We start from the raw sequence: 18,801 nt of genomic DNA on the forward strand, positions 1-18,801 counted from the left end.
AGTACCACCAGGAATATCATCACAACGGGAACGAACACAATTACTGAAACGATTTCCAGCATAAATGTATACATCGCCGGTGAGAATTCTTCTTGCAGTAACACTTGAAATTCCAGACATGTCGAATGCATACTATACCTAGCCCAGCCCCGAATTTGAGCTTCCTACACCACAGGATGAAATACATATATCCATGCCATAAACAGAGATTTCCATATGTCCAACAGTGACATCTCCGCCAGGCCCCAAATCAACGACAGCCGCAATGACAGTTTTCTCTCCAGTGATAGTGACTTTAACTTTTACAATTTGAACTCTTTCTATATTACAGACAATACGTGTATTGTTTACTATTCATTTAATATAAAATTCGTTTCATAGGAAGAATATATCTGGACTGTGGTAATTCTTGCATAGGTATGTTTTTGCTATACCATATTTTGTTTCTTGAAATACAAAATTACAAGGTTAGTGCGTTAATTTCAAAATATTTCCATAAACGTATCTAATTTATGCTGTATTTAACTTCTTATTTAGTAACAGTAACTTTTTCTATACCTACTTCAGTAACATTCATTGCACTTGTTAAGGTTTCTACTACAGAGAGTGTGAATGAACCTACTGACTTTAACTTGCATTCCATAGACTAAGCTTTTACAACAAACCTGTTCGTACTGAAATTTGAAACCAGTGTATACATGTTTCGCTGCCTACACACATAACAAGGTCTTACCGTATTTGCCTATCTTAGGGAGAATTGTAATTTCCGCCTAGCCGTCTCAAACATATTGATGCAGATGTTTATTTTGTCAACCCAGTGGGGTTCGATAATGTTATTGAGGTTTCTCTCTCATGTTTTCATACGAATCGTATGAATACCTTATGGTATTGTGTTTCGGCGATAACGCCATAGAAACGGCTCTAATGCTTTCAAACCAGTCAGAAGAGGTGCTTCCTTACGTGGTTTGGCAACATCAATTGATGTTGTCGTGTTGTTCATAATATATGTATATATGTATGATGAAATTCTAAATTAGTCAAAGTGTCATAGCGTTTGCTCGACACGGAGTTTTCTGTGTTGCATGGCTCTCAAAAGACATGAGCAGCTATTGGCCTACATACGGCCATTTTCTAAGTCAAATTTGTTTGAGACGATAACGGCGATACATTCTCTTTCACACGTCAAAGGTAACGTCGGTAATACACGCCCATTTCAAATTTGCACTGGATCTCACCGAACCAGTTTTACGATTATAATATTTTCACTTATTACTCTTCGGTTGGTTTAAATGCGATTTCTATTTCATACACACTTGGGCCAAGGTTTGATTGCAAGTGAACAGACGTCATGGTTATTAGGGTAGGACTAACACAGCACTAACATTTTCACTTTCCTTACTGTTGGTTAATACCGAACTCTTACGCCATTCTCTTCGCAAACATTTTTACTTTAACGTCGCTGGTATATCATTGTTGATAGTATGTAGGCACAGGGCCGGCGCCAGACCCTGCCAGACTATCTGGCGCCCTAGGCAAAGTTAGATTTTGGCGCCCTCCCCCCGCCCCCGAATATATCAATTTCAAAATTTATAAACAATAATTTTTTTTTAAAATGCGCCCCCTGAAATCAGCGCCCTAGGCGGCTGCCTAGTTTGCCTATATGGTAGCGCCGGCCCTGTGTATGCAATAGGACGATAAACTCAATATCGCCTCACTAGAATTATCTAGAAGAATGAGAATTCATTTCACCACACTTGGCTGAAGGAAAATAATTACAGTAGTCACCCATAAATATGTTCTGCTGATGTTACACAAGTAAAAACAAGATAATAACAAAACAAAAGAGTAAACTAACATAAAAAAAGAAAAAGAAAGAAAACAAGAACTGCATACTAATAATAGTGTTATAATTATTTAAGAAGACTAGTCTTAAATGTAGATAACGTAGAATTTTACTGAAAAATTTTAAAACTTTTTTCGTCATTGTATTCTTTACATTTTTATTTAGTGTCGTGCCACGCTTTTTTCCTTGTAACTTTAAATTTTATTGAATGTCGTGAAGTGTTCTTTTCATTCTATTTTTATTTGAATTTTACTAAATATTTTGCAATGTACTTTTTATTGTATTATTTTCTTCTTTTTTTGGTTGCATTATACTGAGTATTTGCAGTTTTCTCATTGTATTTTTGAACTTCACTAAATGTCTGGCAATGTTTTTTTTTCCATTGTAGAATTAGAATTTTACCGACTGTTTCAATTGTTATTGTATTTTTGATCATTCATCTTTACGAATGTATTTTTTTCCCTCTATCGAGCATCGATGACTCGGCTCAAATGACCTGGAGGGTATAATTAGGACAGAACGTTTAAGTAAAAGTATTAAGGTTGAAATTTTCTCTAAATTGCATAAAAAGTAATTTTTCATTAAATTATATTGAAAGTAATTGTCCACTAAAATATATTGAGATAAATTTTATATATTTGTGTAATATAACTGTATGTTATTTTATAAAGATCGCGCTTTACGAGCAGGTGCAGAAATCCATAAAATACATTTCGCTCGTATCTAAATGTCTGCAATTGTGAGCATAAAATACATTTCGCTCGAATCTAAATGTCAGCAATTGTCAGGGTTAAATTCATTTTGCTTGTATCTAAGTGTCAGCAATTTAGATTGGGTCGAAGCTGCTGAACAGGCAAATTATTAACTCAGTAATGGATGAGTTACGCAGATGGTTCACACGATTTTCCTGGGAAAGGTCAATAGTCTTGTTCTGACTGGAATGAGCGAAAGCGAAAACTGTATAAATAGAGAAGCGGGCTTACGAATGGTTAGTTCGTTCCTCGAGTCAGAACAGCTCTGTCTTTTCCTTACAGGTAAGAATTGTCTGTGTTAGCAAACTTCTTTAAAGAATGGGCACTTTTTAATATTTGAGATTTTAACGGTAAGGTTATAATTTTTCTTTATATTTTATATTATAATATAATGGAATGTCTACTTGTGGTATGTGTTATTGTAAAAGATGAATTCGCTACCAACTTCATGTTTAGATTTAATTTGGAAATAAAAATATCTTTAAGTAATAATGAGTAATGTTTAGTAACCTATTCCAAATTAGTATTCTATTTTAAATATAGTAAAATACATTCTTCAAAATAATTGTTGCATTAATCACAATGTAAACGGGGGAGAATTGTCCCTCCAAAAATGTGGTTTTAGTTATCTAGGGGTTGACCGCCCTCGATGTTATTGCCCGGTTCGAGTAAATACAAATATAAGTGGTGAAACTTATAGGTGAAATAGATAGAGATCTGAGCAGGTATATAGAACAAACCAACACGAGCTACCGTACAAGTAAACAAACAATTTAATCAATTACATAAAAACACTGTGAAAATTCATTACATCAGGAATGTACTCTGCTTTTAGAAATTTAACTTTCACCGAAATACAAAGAAAATGCAAATAGATTTAAATAAAACAGCCGATCTGTTTACTGATAGATATAGCTCATCATAGGATCGAGTGAACAATCGAAGTCAACGTCGTGTACGATTGCAGAACCTGCTCGTCCTCAGTTTGTCTTGCTTCCTCTGTAGCTGTTCAGACCCTTGGATCTCAGGATGATACTTTCCACCATCCGTCTCAGGATACTCTCAGAATACGTTTCAGAAATTAATACGTCGCAGGATTGCGTCACAGGATTATACGTCCCACTGCACTTCTCTATACTTCTCAGTATACGTCTCAGAATAACATCACATCATACGCCCCAGAATAATATGTCTCATACGTCTCAGGAGCTATTTTCTCCCTTTTAAGTAAATGTAAATAGAGACAACCTAAATTTCCCGTTATTTCTGAAACAGTTAATTCTTCATTATTCTCCCTCGTTATCAGATTATACTATCAGTGCTAAACAGACGCTAAGGCTATCAATCGACTTCACATGTCCCCTAATGACCCTAGTTAGTCAAATGGCTAATTCATTACGCCTTGACCTTACACATTAACACATACGCGAGGCCTGGGGTTATGAGCCAGCCTCAATTTACACAGCAAATAAATAGGATACATCACATCAATCAATTACAAAATCATTTCAGTCAATACACACTTATTCTTAATCACACGTGAAATCTTCTAAATTCGGCTAATTCACACGGATTCTCGTAATCAAATTAACTAATGTAATGTATTAAATTCTTAGAACATAATTCTTATGTAAACAAGAAGACAAGTTCAAACAGTTCGTCAAACTTATCTAAAGAAGATTAATGTACGACTTCCTATGCATAAACTCAACACAGCTATACTTCATAAAGCAAATTATTACACGAATGTAGAAAAAAAAGATTCATGCAGATACAAGTAAATAACTTCAGCAAAGCATTATATATGGCATCAACAAATTACATGGAATTGTCACACTACCTTTGCTTTCAACGTTCCTCCCTCTAATCGGTAAATTAGTTCGTCGGTTCCTTTCGACAATAGTCCCCTTTTGGACAACAGTTCCTTTTTACGATGGATTTCTTGCAATCCCAAGGAGTCCTACTTTGGTTGTCCCACGTAGAAAAGCTTAGACTGATTAGAATTTCGATGTGGCGATTTTAAAAACCTAGAAAATTTTGCGTGGTAATCACGCCCCTTATTTAACGTAACCAATCAGAATCAAATATCTCTGCCGCCTTTTTCCAGAGGCGCCAAAGTCAGGGTCAGCTTGACCTGGTAGTTTGAGTAACAGAGTTTCTGCGATTTCTCAATTTGTGACAACTTTACCATGAAAATGAAACTTTCCTTGTCCCAAATAGTCCGCCTGGCTGCTGTATAAATAAATGCTTAATTAGGAACAAAATTCTCCCTCTAAAGGACATTACCGTACACGGTAGTATGGCGATATGATACGCGCCTGTCTCAATAAATCTAATTAATGGTTCTCTGGTCTCAACTAATGTGTTCTTGTTAGATCGACATAAAATTTGCCACTTCACACGCAACTATTGAATTTTTTACTCATTGGATATCATGAAGTAATCGAGATTTAAACTATCTGTATTACTATTTAAAAGGCAGAAATTATACAATGAAGTTGGGAAGCTCGATGTGAAAGTGTAATTTTATATGTATTTCTTGTATTTTTTAATATAAAGGTCTTATAAATGTATCTTTAGAATGTAGCATTATTTATATCAATAAAAAGTTCGTTCCTCGAGTCAGAACAGCTCTGTCTTTTCCTTACAGCGATTCCATACCTCATTCCCCAAGATGTAGCCGTATCTACACGGTTATTGGTGGCACCCTTGAGAGAGCCTGAACTCCTTCTTCTTCTCTCTCTCTCTCTCTCTCTCTCTCTCTCTCTCTCTCTAACCATGGGCAAAGACATTTCGTAACTTATGAGTAATCCCTTCTCATAGCAAGAGATGAGAAGAAGGTTATGAAAAAACCCGTTATCATAACATATACATCCCTTATACCAAGCTTTTGTCAAGAATCTATGTGGATGGAAAGCCCTTTTAATTCCCCATAGTTTTGTCTTTTCAATTTCCAGTATTCTAATGCCGTTGTATATTGAGAATCCTGGGACGGTCGCCAATCTTGATTTTTCCACTTTTACGCCAAATTTGTGTTCGAAACGGTAAACAGTGTCTTCTAGAGGTATCTCCATGGGAATGTCGGATATATGGAGTTCTCCTGTCTGCTTTTTGATTTGTTTTAGGAGTGGTACTGTTTTTGTAATACTATTACCGTCTCTCCCGAGATGTTTAATTGTCCAAACGGTAGGACCGGCAAGTTTCCTCTGGGTCTTATTATGTATCCCTCATATCCTTTCCGGTTTATATAGTAGGTCCGGGTTTCTAGTTTTCAGAGCTATTATTACAGTTGATGTAGCAGGTGCGTTCTCTCTCGGTATATTTCTCATGTCCAGTTCTTGGGTACCCTCCTGATAATAGCATTCAAGGAATGACACTTCTTATGTTTCTATTCTCCTTGTTTTAAAGTATTTCTCCAAAGTTCTTTCCATTTTTTCTCTCTTTCTTGTTCGTGAATAGAATTCCCTCTCGATGTTTCTTCTTTCCATAAATTTGCAAGTCTTCTTTGTATATTTTTATACTTTCTTATAACGTTCCATTGATTCCTTGCTTCTCTCTTTAAAAAAAAGTTGCTATGCGCTCTTACTAGCAGCCTTGGTTGCCAATAACTTTCTCAAATTTGCTTTGTACGTGCCATTGACGTTGATTAAACAACAGACTTTACATTTAACTGCATGGACCCAAATTACACCAGTAGATATGTAGACGTGTACATATGTATACTAAATGGCGTTAGTTTAAGCTCAACAGTACGTGACATAAGGACCTCTAAATTGTGAGGCGAATTCGCATTCCGGCAATTCGCTGTAGTAAAAAAAAATACATCACTGAAATCTGTTATATCAGCTCAGGTAGTGATCTGTAAATGTTGTTGTAATGATAATAATGAGTGATTCTGCGGGGAGGGTCGTCGACCCCCACCCCACCCTACAAAAAAGTGTGGCGAGGACCCCGGGACCATATTTCCACTAATTAAGACCTCAATGCTGTAATCCGTTGCGTAAAAATAAGTATTAAAATATTTTTTATTTTGTTATCGAAATGTCAACTAGAGGCTTCTATGCAAAAGAGTAGCAAAGATGTTTACTGATTAATATAGTTATATTTTATTTTTTTGATTAAATGTTTTCGAATGAGCTGAGTTAGTTACCCAATTTGCGACAAGCTGTACTGAATATTTATGGATATCAAAATATTTTCCAGCTGCTACAATTGATAAAAATTCCTATTGTTTCCTCCGGTCTCTAAATTTATTGACTTAACTGGCCTCACTGTTTTTTGTGTTTGTCTGTTTTTCCTATTTTGGAGCTTTTACTCTGTGTTAACGCTTGCAAGTTTTCCAAATGATTATCTTCTCTACTTGATTTTGATGTGATCGATAACAAGATCGTCATCTATCACACCATTAAAACATTCATATACGATTCTGTTAGACGGATATTTTTTATATTTTTTACTTCCCGGAATTCCAATACCAATAGTGAGGTACCCCATATTATTTACATTGCCGATTTTCTTTTTAAGACGACAATTTCGTAATTAACAAATATTGGGTGCTTCCTGAATTCATCAAGATCAATATTTTTTCAACTTGATTAATTATATTATTTTACTTTCTCTAATAAAACATTATTGTTTTTAATGTACATCATGTAATCACGACTATTCTTTATTTTAATATTACCATCAGCTTTCATTATTTCAAAATATCTTTTCAGAGCTCGATAATTTCGTCCACCACAAGCAACACATAATTTTGTTGTCCCATTCTCAGCCACTCCACATATCAGACACTGTTTCTGGCCGCTACAGTCAAGGTTGATATTTATAATATGGAAACTATAATAATCTCCGTGGCAGCTTTTTCCACAAAGAATTACTGATCCGGTCAGTATTTGTTGCCGTTAGCATAATTATAGTATTTTTTTCTAATTAGAGGAAGGTTATATTATACTAAAGAAAGTATATCGTATACTACAGCAACGAGTACTTCGACTGTTGCAAAGCAGCAGAGAGAACAGTACTATAAAATTACTGATATAAAACCACCTTCTCCAAGGTCGAAAATTGCACAAAAATTTTATGCAACGATAAAAAATCGTTATTATTTGCGAAGAAAATTGAGGCGTTAGGCGTGATTGAACCAGAGGATATCACCAGGTTCGGTTTCGATAGATTAACCTATAAGAAAAAGTCCACTATTTGCACTGAAATTACACGAATTTATCTGAATGACCAAAATTGAGTTTGCGCAAGATGGCGCTGTTCATGTCTGGTCAACATTCAGGTTAGACGGCGATGGTATTTTCGTTGACTCCACAATGAACGATGAACGCGCGAGGACTATCATTACTATTCTTGCAAATGACAGCAAGCACATATTCAGAATAAAATTTACTGTACAACTTGATGGTTGCCAGGATGGCCCAACTTGGATTATTCGAGATAAACTCGACCCTGTTAGGGAATCACGACGACATATAATTGTTGTCATAGTGGACAAAAATTCTAAACAGGGCACTTTTACCGAATAGACAAAGCATATTACGTTAACGCGTACCTAATATCCGCTGTAAGTTTATGCGCTATACCGTTTAAACGATCCTGGTATTAATGCGCTTGAGCCGATGCGAACTGGACTATTTAATTGTGTGACTCAGCGTGTCAGAGAACATTTTATTAACTCGACACGTGGAAACGGACTAACAGAATCAGAAATAAAAAAATAAACGAATGGGAAAACCATCTTATCGACGGAGCTAAAAAAGATGATATCTTAGTATTGGAGTAGCGCCTAAAATTTCCAATCGTGGTAAAAACAATAACCACCGAGGTTTTGTATAATTATGGCAAATATTGTAGTAAAGGCGCCAAAATAGCGATAGTTGATTATAACAGTCACGTTTGGACTGAATCTGGAACAAAGTTTCCACGAGAAAGAACAACTAGATTTTATGATGGTGATACTTTGGAGGAAATTTACAATATTAGTAAGCGCGACCCTGTATCGGTCTGGCTATTTCACTGTAACACCGCATATTTACCTGCCACAGATGAATCAACATTGGATCACATTTTGCATGCATCTGGTGTACTTTATGGACGGAATCTTTCCGACGTGCGATGAAACAGATTGCGGTAAAGTATGATGGCGAAAGTGATTAATTACTCAAAAACTGTTTTACAATATCATCTGTTGTGGCGCATATAGCACAACACAAAACTTTATGGCGTCCAACTCCAAAAGAATCTCTGGACAATATATCACGATCTTGTGTCGAATTTTGACAAGGTGGACTTTAGAACACAAAATATAATTTCGCCGATATATATATATATATATATATATATATATATATATATATATATATATATATATATATATATTGATAATGTGGCATTTTATCCAGCTAGTTTTCTTGGATAAGGCGAATCTCAACCGTATTTTGAACGATTCGGTCGTCCAACACACGAACTGACAAGAGTAGTAATAAATGGTCCGCTGCCAGTGGATTTTTATCTCACTGGATTCGCAGAGATTGAATCATTCGAGTTTTCGGCAAATATTCATCGAGTTGTACCCGTCTGGTTTGGTCGTCATTTTAATGCGCCAAATACCAGTGTAAATCTCAACGACTGTTGTGCAAAAAATCAGAGTGGTTGGGCTCCAATAGTGTTATTACGATAAATGTTGGACGCTAAGACTCTCACTTCGTTAACCGAGGACATTAGCAATAATTGCTCACAGATCAGCGAAGAAAATTTAGTTACCACACGATGATAAAGATACATACAGAAAAATTATCGGTAAGTTTACATCTGGTGTGTCATCTAATAGTAAACGCCGCTGCACAAGATTAATCATGGACCCAGTAGAACTTGATTTGGTGATCGCAGATACAACATCGAGAGCATTGTTGACGTCGCGGAAAAGTGCAATCACAAAAGACGAACTAAATATTGGCACAATGATTAGCTACTACGATGGTGATTCTCCGCAGTTTACTTATTTGAGATTTTCGATGCTCGCATATTCGTCAATATACTTGTTATCGATGATTAACTGGTTTTCATCAGATGCTGTTAGAGCCGCCACTGATTCATTTCATTTAAGTCGATCGAAAATGGATATTGTGAATCTATTTATCGACGCCATTGATAATCCACGTTGGGGCCATTTGAGAATAAAACGTGAACAGATACATAATTATTCTGAAGCAGCTGATGTTAAACCAGTCGGCGCTTATTACCACACCACTAAATTAGCAGAAACATCATCGTTTGTTGACGCCAACTCACCGTCTTGCCAGAGAGATGAAACATGCACTTATCACAGCTTCTTTCGATGGCGTGGTGATGTGTGGACCTCGAGCAAATGGGTGAGAAATGTATGTGCGCCGTTTACGTGATATGTCAATGACGTCATGTGGTAAAAATAATATATCTGCCGGATGAACTTCGTTCGGCATGCTGAAATCAAACCGTCCATGCTGAGTCGTTTTGGGACGTGGCAACTGCACGTGTGACACCTGATACTGATAAAATTCTTCTGTCTGTTTATAATTGGTGTTTACACTAATAAATTCTCCGTTTATAAACGCATGTATACTGATAACATTATATGTGATCACCGCTGGTATCGTTCATGAAATTTATTTCAGTTGTGTGTTTTTAACACAGGCGATAGTAATGTGTTTAGAGCATCAAGGATAGACAATCTTTCAGTCAACCTGTGGAAATTTACTCAAATCTCGCGACGGTCAAATATTTGTCGGCGTTAATAAAAAATAATTATAAGGGGGGGGGGGCGACCACGAGCATTGAAAAAGATGAAATATCATTGAAGAGTTTGATTATAAAACTTGACACAGGTGCACTTGCCTGGGCCCCCATCCGAACCCAAACAAGGGTGTTCGTTTTATAGCACCCGGGTCCCCACTTAGGGGTGTGTGTGCTTGATCACAACTTAGCCAATTAAAATTCAGTCTGGACAGCCCGCTGAATTTCTAAATTTCGTTCTAAAATTTCGTTTCGCATTTACCCATGAAAGTTATTCAATAAATATTCAACATCACTCACTTGGGCGTGGCAATCTCCTTTTGCTATTTTTTTGCCGCTCCAAGATTTCATACAAGCCTCAGATTTACATTTGGTAACTAACAAATCAGAATTTCTACGGGTAAAATCAACATTCTGTAACACCTCGTGTGTTATATATCGAAAAAGATCAAAGTTCAAGACCTAATTTTTTTTATATAAATAACTAAGGTGAGATAGAACATGCTTTTCAATCTCGCATAGTGACTTTACATAAACACAGTGACTGTCACAACGCTAAATTTCTGATAATGTAAAGTAGACCTGTTTGTCTAATGCCAATACAATACACCATATTATAGTGAAATTATATTATTAAATTCATGCGTGTATTAACAGCTAAATTTATTAGACTGACTGTAACACATTCTAACATGGTAGCGTATTTCCAATGAAAAATTTTTTTTTAGTACTAGTGTACTTAAGCAGTGTGCTGGGAGATAGCAGTGGCTTTATAAAGAATTATTTAAATATTATGAAGCATTTAAATTCAGTAGCAATTATGTAACAAATCTATTTAAAATTTTTCATACCAATTGATTTAGATTTAGGATTTTAAAGTGCCAAAGTTAATATCGGTTATGTAAAAATATGTAAGTGATGGTTTTAGAATACATGACTGACTTTTTTCTACTTAGATGTTCATACTCTGCCGCTCTGACAGCTATCTGCCAGTGCACTGTCTGCACTCGTATTTATTGACTCATATTCACGTCACATGACCTTAGTTAGCCAATCAATGTTTGTCCTTCTCATGGTTTGCCATGGCGATATACGAGTCAACTGTTCAAACTGTAGGGCAAATTCCCTCTGCACACAAAATTAAGACAGAAGTAATTTGTCCTCTCAATGTCCGTGGTATGCGTTTTTACTTTTAGTCTTATTTATATATTCATAACTATGATTAAGTAGAACTGAACGAAACGGACAAGCGAATTTCGATGCGAAAATAGAGTACAACGTACTGCTGATTCAGTGAGTCGTAATACGGTTAGAAATAGCCCCTATCAAATGCACACTATTTCGCACATTAAAGTAAAATAGCAAGTTCTACATAACCAAGAAACAATAATGAACAGTAACATTAGTTCTAACTTATTGTTCAACAAAAGACTGACAAGAGAAATGTGATTATTCGGCTGGGCACATGGATTCCATTACTATCCTGCATCTCCGCTGTTTCGGTAATAAACTCCACCGGATGGTTGAAGTCACTAATTTATGGACTAACATCATATTCCAAAATCATGGAAGGTAAGATAATTCGTTTCCTAGACTACTCAGGTGAAATTCCAGCACGACACACGCGTGGTCCAACATGAAAATGAATATGGCACAATAACTGCATTTATGCGAACGTCTTTCCACTTAATGTTGATATCCCAAGTCTTGTAGAATTTGTGACGTTCTGTCGTATTGGGGTGGGGTTCTCCCAATATAATTTAATTAAATTAAATTGAAAGTTCCACCCTGGCTCGTTAGGTTAGAAAGTTAAATTAGTGATGATGTAGATTTACAGCTCTGAGCCCCCAGTCAGCAATGCCGACGGTTAAATTATAGAGAACACGAAGATGAAATTCAATCAATAACAATTTAATAATAGTGATAATTTAATTTAATAATTTAGGTTATAGATATAACCTAACTTTGCCAGTGCCAAGGTATCTTAGGACATACGATATATATATATCTAAAGTTTCGAGAGTGTCTGCACGTTCTAGTACCGTATATGAACGGCAACCGAAACATCATTTTTGGTGATGTGGAGGTGGCCGTGGTAGTATGCGTGCTGGAACGTGCAGGCAGGCGATAGTTGTCTTATCTCGCATTCAGAGGTCATAGGTTCGATACCAAGCAGAAACCCAATATGGAGCGAATTATTGATATGCTTGTTTAGCGGTAAGGTTGGAATAGTCCTAGTACTATTAGTGGTAATTAATGTCCTTACATTCGTCAACCATAGGGATCTTAATATACATCCTCGTAATAAAATATATATATTTATAAGTATATAGTCTTTAGAGTAATTCTCCTTAGGCCAGTGCTTGGAGTAATGCTACATTACTCCCTTATATAGATATAATTTAATAATAGTGATAATTTAAAAACGATAACTTCCAATCACTCGTCTTTCCCTCGACCAAGTGACAGCCTAATTCATCCCGTGATTTACAGTGTGAGTTCGATTTTCCCCCTGTCCTTGCATCTACTCATCTATTTCTTCCCGCTGATTCTTCCTTCTTTCCGTTCCTCTAACTCCTCCTTTGTCTGTTTCCCTCTCTACTATCTCCTCCTCCAACTTCGCTCCAGACTTCACTTCATCTTTCTTCTGTCCTTTCTTCTCCTTTCCTCCGTCTCTCTATCCGAGACTACGGGACCAAACTTTAACTGATCTGTCCCTCAAAGCTTCCAGTGAAAAGCCACAAGGCGTTAACAAATGTTTTATCGAACCTCACCTCACACTATAACGACAATTAACCATCAGATAGCTGTCACTGTTTCGGCCACGCATGCATACACATCGAAATTCCCACACACTTCTTGCAGGGTAAACAATGGCGTTATAACACAGTATCAGCGAATTGTTATACAGACATCAATACATTGCGTCACGTCAGTATATACACATATATATTTAATCTCATCGTACTACAATCTGACAAAATCAGACGCATGTCTGTACATTACAAATATTCAACAATGGCAAAATCTATAATCATATCAACATATGTGTTAGTCTACTATAAAATACCCACATAGTAAATTACAATATTAACTCTTACGACGGCTGGCAAGCTATATAATTCTTTACAAATATCAACTCGTTTCTTCAAAATATGCAAACATATTAACAAAACAAAGTAATTCTTCGTACTACGATTCTAGTACTAATAAAGTATACATACGACCTACAATTAAAATGCAGTCGCATTCCACAAAGACCGAACAAATATCTACTGACCTTTTGAAGCTTCCTGTACTTAGAATTTCCCGCTCTAAGATTTTCCCGCCAATAACGAATGGCTATTCGGAGTTACGCTAACCTCTTCTCTGGGTAATTTCTCTCAGCAGGGATATCATTCTACCCAAATCAAGGTCTCCCCCCATCTCGATTCTGATTGGGTGGCGCTGTGCCCCTGTCAAATCGTCTTAGCGGCCAGTTCAACCTGTCTGTCTGTTTGCAGGGGAAAGAAGTTAGGACACTCCCACTTCTTCAGGCAATTTCTTTTGATCTTGGAAACATTTCGACACCTAGGTGATAATTGGCTGTCTGTGACTTTGCAACTCCGATGTCCGGTTTTTCGATTCTTGCCACAACAATCTTACGTAACTGATTAGTGCTAACCTTCGGCAATGTTCAACATCAAACAATGACCCGTCAGAATTACCTTGATTATACATGTTTCAAACTGGGCTACTCTGGGTCGGGGTAAACACGACAGAATTGTTGATGTCTTTAAATGAATTCCTTGACGAATTCATTAATACTCATGACAACAGCGTGACATTACGAGAACCAGAGCAGGGTTTTATACTCACATTTAGTATAAAACACAGAGTACACATTTATGAGAGATGCCGATGGCAATCTAAATAATGGTGGGTGGGTGGCATAGGTTCAGGAAGGGAAGAAGTAATTCGCACGTGGTAGATGTTTCCAGTGACAGATAAAATGACATATCAAATATGCCAAAGTCTTGTAGTTCAAACATCGTCTCACATCTCAACGTTGAACATCAAATAATCTTCTCACATTAATTGGACAATATTTGTGCATGCAAAACTCCATTCACAATGCTATTAAAGTATTACAACATCTTGAATTGCCTCATGTTTTTCTGACTTTGTTTCATGTTTTTACATTATCATTATTAGTTGTTATTGTTGTTGTTCTAGGGTTTAACGACATCTTTCAGCACAGGATAGGCTATACATGGCGGCCAGTATAACTGGTGGAGGAAGAACCTTGGAAAACCCAGGGAAGAACCACCGACCCACGAGAAGCTACTGGCAGACTTTCCCACGTACCCACGCTAGCCGAGCCTTGGACTCGAACCCACGCAGACAGAGGTAAGATGGCAGTGATCCTGAACGGTGAGCGCTTTAGACCACTTGGCCAATCGGGGCACCCTATCATTATTAGTATTACTATTGGAAAAGGAATGGAGTTTTTAATAGAGCCTAATATTCTGGTTTGCTGAGTTAGGTATTACAATTGTTACAAGGCCCGGATTGTAAACTGGTGCCTTTATGGCGGGGGAGGGGGGCCTCAAGGTCGACGTCACTTTTCTTTTGTTGCCCCCCCCCCTCCCGCTGCTACTCGCATATAAGGCGAATCCATCTGCAATCTGCACAGACCCATATCTGCCGTCGCATAACGCGTTGACAGTTCTGGGTCTGTTTGCAGTTTGTCAGGAGTAATCAGTATAACAATACAACCGAGACCTTGGTCTGCCTGTGTGTTATGCGACAACAGATCAGGGTCTATATTGTTTGCAGTTGGACTCGACTTAAAAGCGAATTTAGACTATATGAATTTATACAGGTGTAAAGTGAATCACAATGAAATATCACATTAATGATCTCGTATGGAGAAGGTTACAAAAACTACTCGTTCGGATCAAAATGTAACCTACATTTGTCTCAACTTTAAACAAATAAAAATGTTGATGCACGCAGGAAACAGATTCAGAGTTATGAATCGGACCAATAAGCGGTACGTGCGGCCGTTAAACCATCTGGGTGGTGCATTTATTTATATATGCACACCATCTATGGATTATCTTCACTGCCAGGTAGAAGAAAGTATAAGACGATTATGTGCCATATATCCGTGGTTCAATATCGAGACAAATAACGTGTATTCCAAAGAAGCCTCGGATGTAATGCATTGCCATTGATGAGTATATTCTAAACGGCTATCATTCACATGGAACAATATGGCAGCGAAAGGAGACAAAGTCAAATTTGAAACATTATCTGTAACTTAATCTGGCAGAAAAGTCAAGTTTGGTTGTGCCACGCGACAACGTACAAACATACAATGATGAAGTTTCATCGCCATTTTCAAAACACAAAGCGGACAATGGTTATTCGTCTATTACTTCTACCATCAAGCTCGAGTAACAATTTATACTTGAGTAAGGTAGATTCAGTAACGATTCATGAACGAATTTCATAAAGATTTAGTACAAAGCTTCGTGAATCAGGTAAAGCAAGTAATGTTTCAAAACTTTTTGATGGTGAATTTATAATGAAGTGAAAAGCTTGGCAGTCCTATACTTTGAGCTACTAAGCTGAAGAGAGAGAGAGAGAGAGAGAGAGAGAGAGAGAGAGAGAGAGAGAGAGAGAGAGAGAGAGAGAAAGAGAGAGAGAGTAAATTCTAAATGAGCTTACTTTCGATTGTTCTACAAGTTCTTACTACTGCAATAAAACACTTTCAACGAATCTGACTTAACCATTTGTTTTTGTTCTTTGAGGTGGAAGAAATCATAGAACCCAAAGGTAACCAAAGACCTTGGATGGATGACCAAGAACCTTTGAAAATGATGAGACATGTGATAAAACCAAGGAAATTAGTAATGCAAAGTGAGCATTTTGTCTTGTCGAAGTTGAGCTAGACGTGCACTGATACAACTCTAAATTATGCAACGATAAGAAGTAAACGAAGTAAAACCAACTAGTTTAGCAAAATCAACAAATAATTTATTTCCGTAAATACGATTTAAGACTTTAGAAGACGCTTACGGTATTGTCAATCAAATCCTAAATAATCCTAAATGTTCTCTCACAAGTCCTAAAGTATAGAACATTCCGAATGAATTCCAACAGTCTACAATGTCCTGATATATCCCAATCTCATATTCCAGAATGTTATTGAATAGGTTCTCAATAATTCCTAAGTAGTGTTTTAGTCCAAAAAGTCAATAAGCACTTTTTAATTCCAATGAATAATTTTTATATATAATTCATCTCAAATTTTATCTGAACACAACAGAAAATGATTTTTCAGACTGATCTTAAAAACAAAAAATAAAGACTTTATTTACAAAGCCTCTATTTACATTCACACTGTCACCTGACATATGATTGCAACCTAATGCCATGGACTTCCCAAATGTGTGTCATTTTTCTAATCGAAGATTCCATCAAAATATCAAGAAGTTCACATACAGAACATTTTAATCTCACGAAAAGGTTAAGCCTTGAGCTCAAAGTTTGGTAACTATCTTACAAAACATAATAAATATCGGGCAGGCACAATCCTCAACATGCCAAGCATCTGGTACACAATGTAAATTAACATACATAACACCTTCTCTCATAAAGATAAGAAGAATGGTTTATAAAATAAAGCTTAATTTGGCATAATAGTCAAATATGCAGCTGAACTATAGTAATTAAAATTACATGAGAAGATGTCTCATGAATGACACAAAATTCACAAAATAAAGAAGTACACGTAAAGGTACATAAGCAATCAGCGTATCGTTTACCTTCATGTGCCTAGTGTCAATGTTGTATTCCTGCAACATCAAACTCAATCTCAACAATCTCTGAATTTTGTTTTTCTTTTTTTTTTTTAATGTAAGGGTGCTTTGATGACTGAATACAATATTCAGAGAAGGAACTGAAATAAGATATACTTCAAAATGTTGTAAAGTCAATATGAGAGCCACACATTCTTTCTCAATCGATGAATAATTTCTCTGGTGCATGTTTAGAAAAACTGGACACTGGATGATCCACACCATTTTTTCTTCCTAAATGATTACCCCATTGACCCCTGCATCACTTGCATCAGCAGACATTTTAAATAATTGACGGAAAATTGGAGTTTACAGAAGTGGTGCACCTTAAAGAAGGGCCATTAACTTCAACATAATATCCGATACTATCCAGCCATACCCATCAGTAACATTTTACTTACAGGCACTGGAAATTCAGAGATTGCCTTGACCTTTACTTCCACGGATTTAACTTGACCGTGCCACACAATATGTAAAAAAATGAGAAACAAGCACGACAAAACTTATTTTTACTTAAATTAACTTTAAGATTTGCAATACTGAGTCGATCAAAGAGTTTTGGAATGGTTTCTAAGGAATTATTTCAGGTATAGACGATGATGTCATCGATGTTTGCATCGCTATTCTCTAGACCAGCTGTTATCATGTTTATTAAACGCTGGTATGTTCACGGAAAATGTTTCATACCAAACGTCCTCACGTTTTTTTTTTATAAAGTCCATCTGGAGTTGCAAACACCGAAATTTAGTTTTGCTCTTTTCGTGAGTACAATTGGCTGTAATTGTTTTAAAAAGTTAAACTTGGAACTTTCAGATCGGGCCCATCATGTATTGCAAGTTAGGTCAGTCTAGTCGAAAACAAATTCTAATTTATCTGAGAACATTTCTTGAATTGAGCTTTTGAAATGAGTGATTATTTGTGGATACATCTAACTCCATCCCAGCAGATATGGCTCATTAGAGCTTTAGAGATGTCTCCTTGATAACTTGTAAAATACTCGAAGGCTTCAAATTTTCTGTTTCTGTTTTCTAAATATCTAAGTTTTCTAGTGTCGGTATGTCCGGGCCAGAACTCACGTCCTTCAGGTATTCCTGTTGGTCGTCCTTCCCGATAAGTTTTTAACTTACGTGACCTCCTCCCAGGGGTCTTTCATTTCCAATGTGTTAAGAGATTTGTTTTATCTATATGTTGTTGTCTTTTATATTTGCAATTAACGGGCTTACGAGATGAAATTTTTGTAAAGTTGTCCTTTCCTTGATTATATTCATATATTGTTTTATTGTGAGTGCAAGCATGCGGCTCTTTCACTGCTCTCACTCGTATGCTTGCCTGTTACATTGATTTATCTGGGTGGCAATTAGTTTGAATTGCATCTAGCTGTTTAATACGTTTTTCAAAATGACCACCCAGGGAAATGGCTTGTGTTTGCACTGTGAGCACCACTTAGTGTCAAACGTGACCGTCAGAAGTCAACTACGCAGGATTAAATTTTGGGTTCGGGTGTATAAACCTTTTTTTTTTTTCTGCTATTGACTTGTTCAGTCAAGCGAATAATATTCTGATTCTTTGTTTTAATTTC

The sequence above is a fragment of the Sinohyriopsis cumingii genome, chromosome 15, assembly GCF_028554795.1.
Source record: "Sinohyriopsis cumingii isolate HCF-2022 chromosome 15, ASM2855479v2, whole genome shotgun sequence".
Classification (NCBI taxonomy): Eukaryota; Metazoa; Mollusca; class Bivalvia; order Unionida; family Unionidae; genus Sinohyriopsis; species Sinohyriopsis cumingii.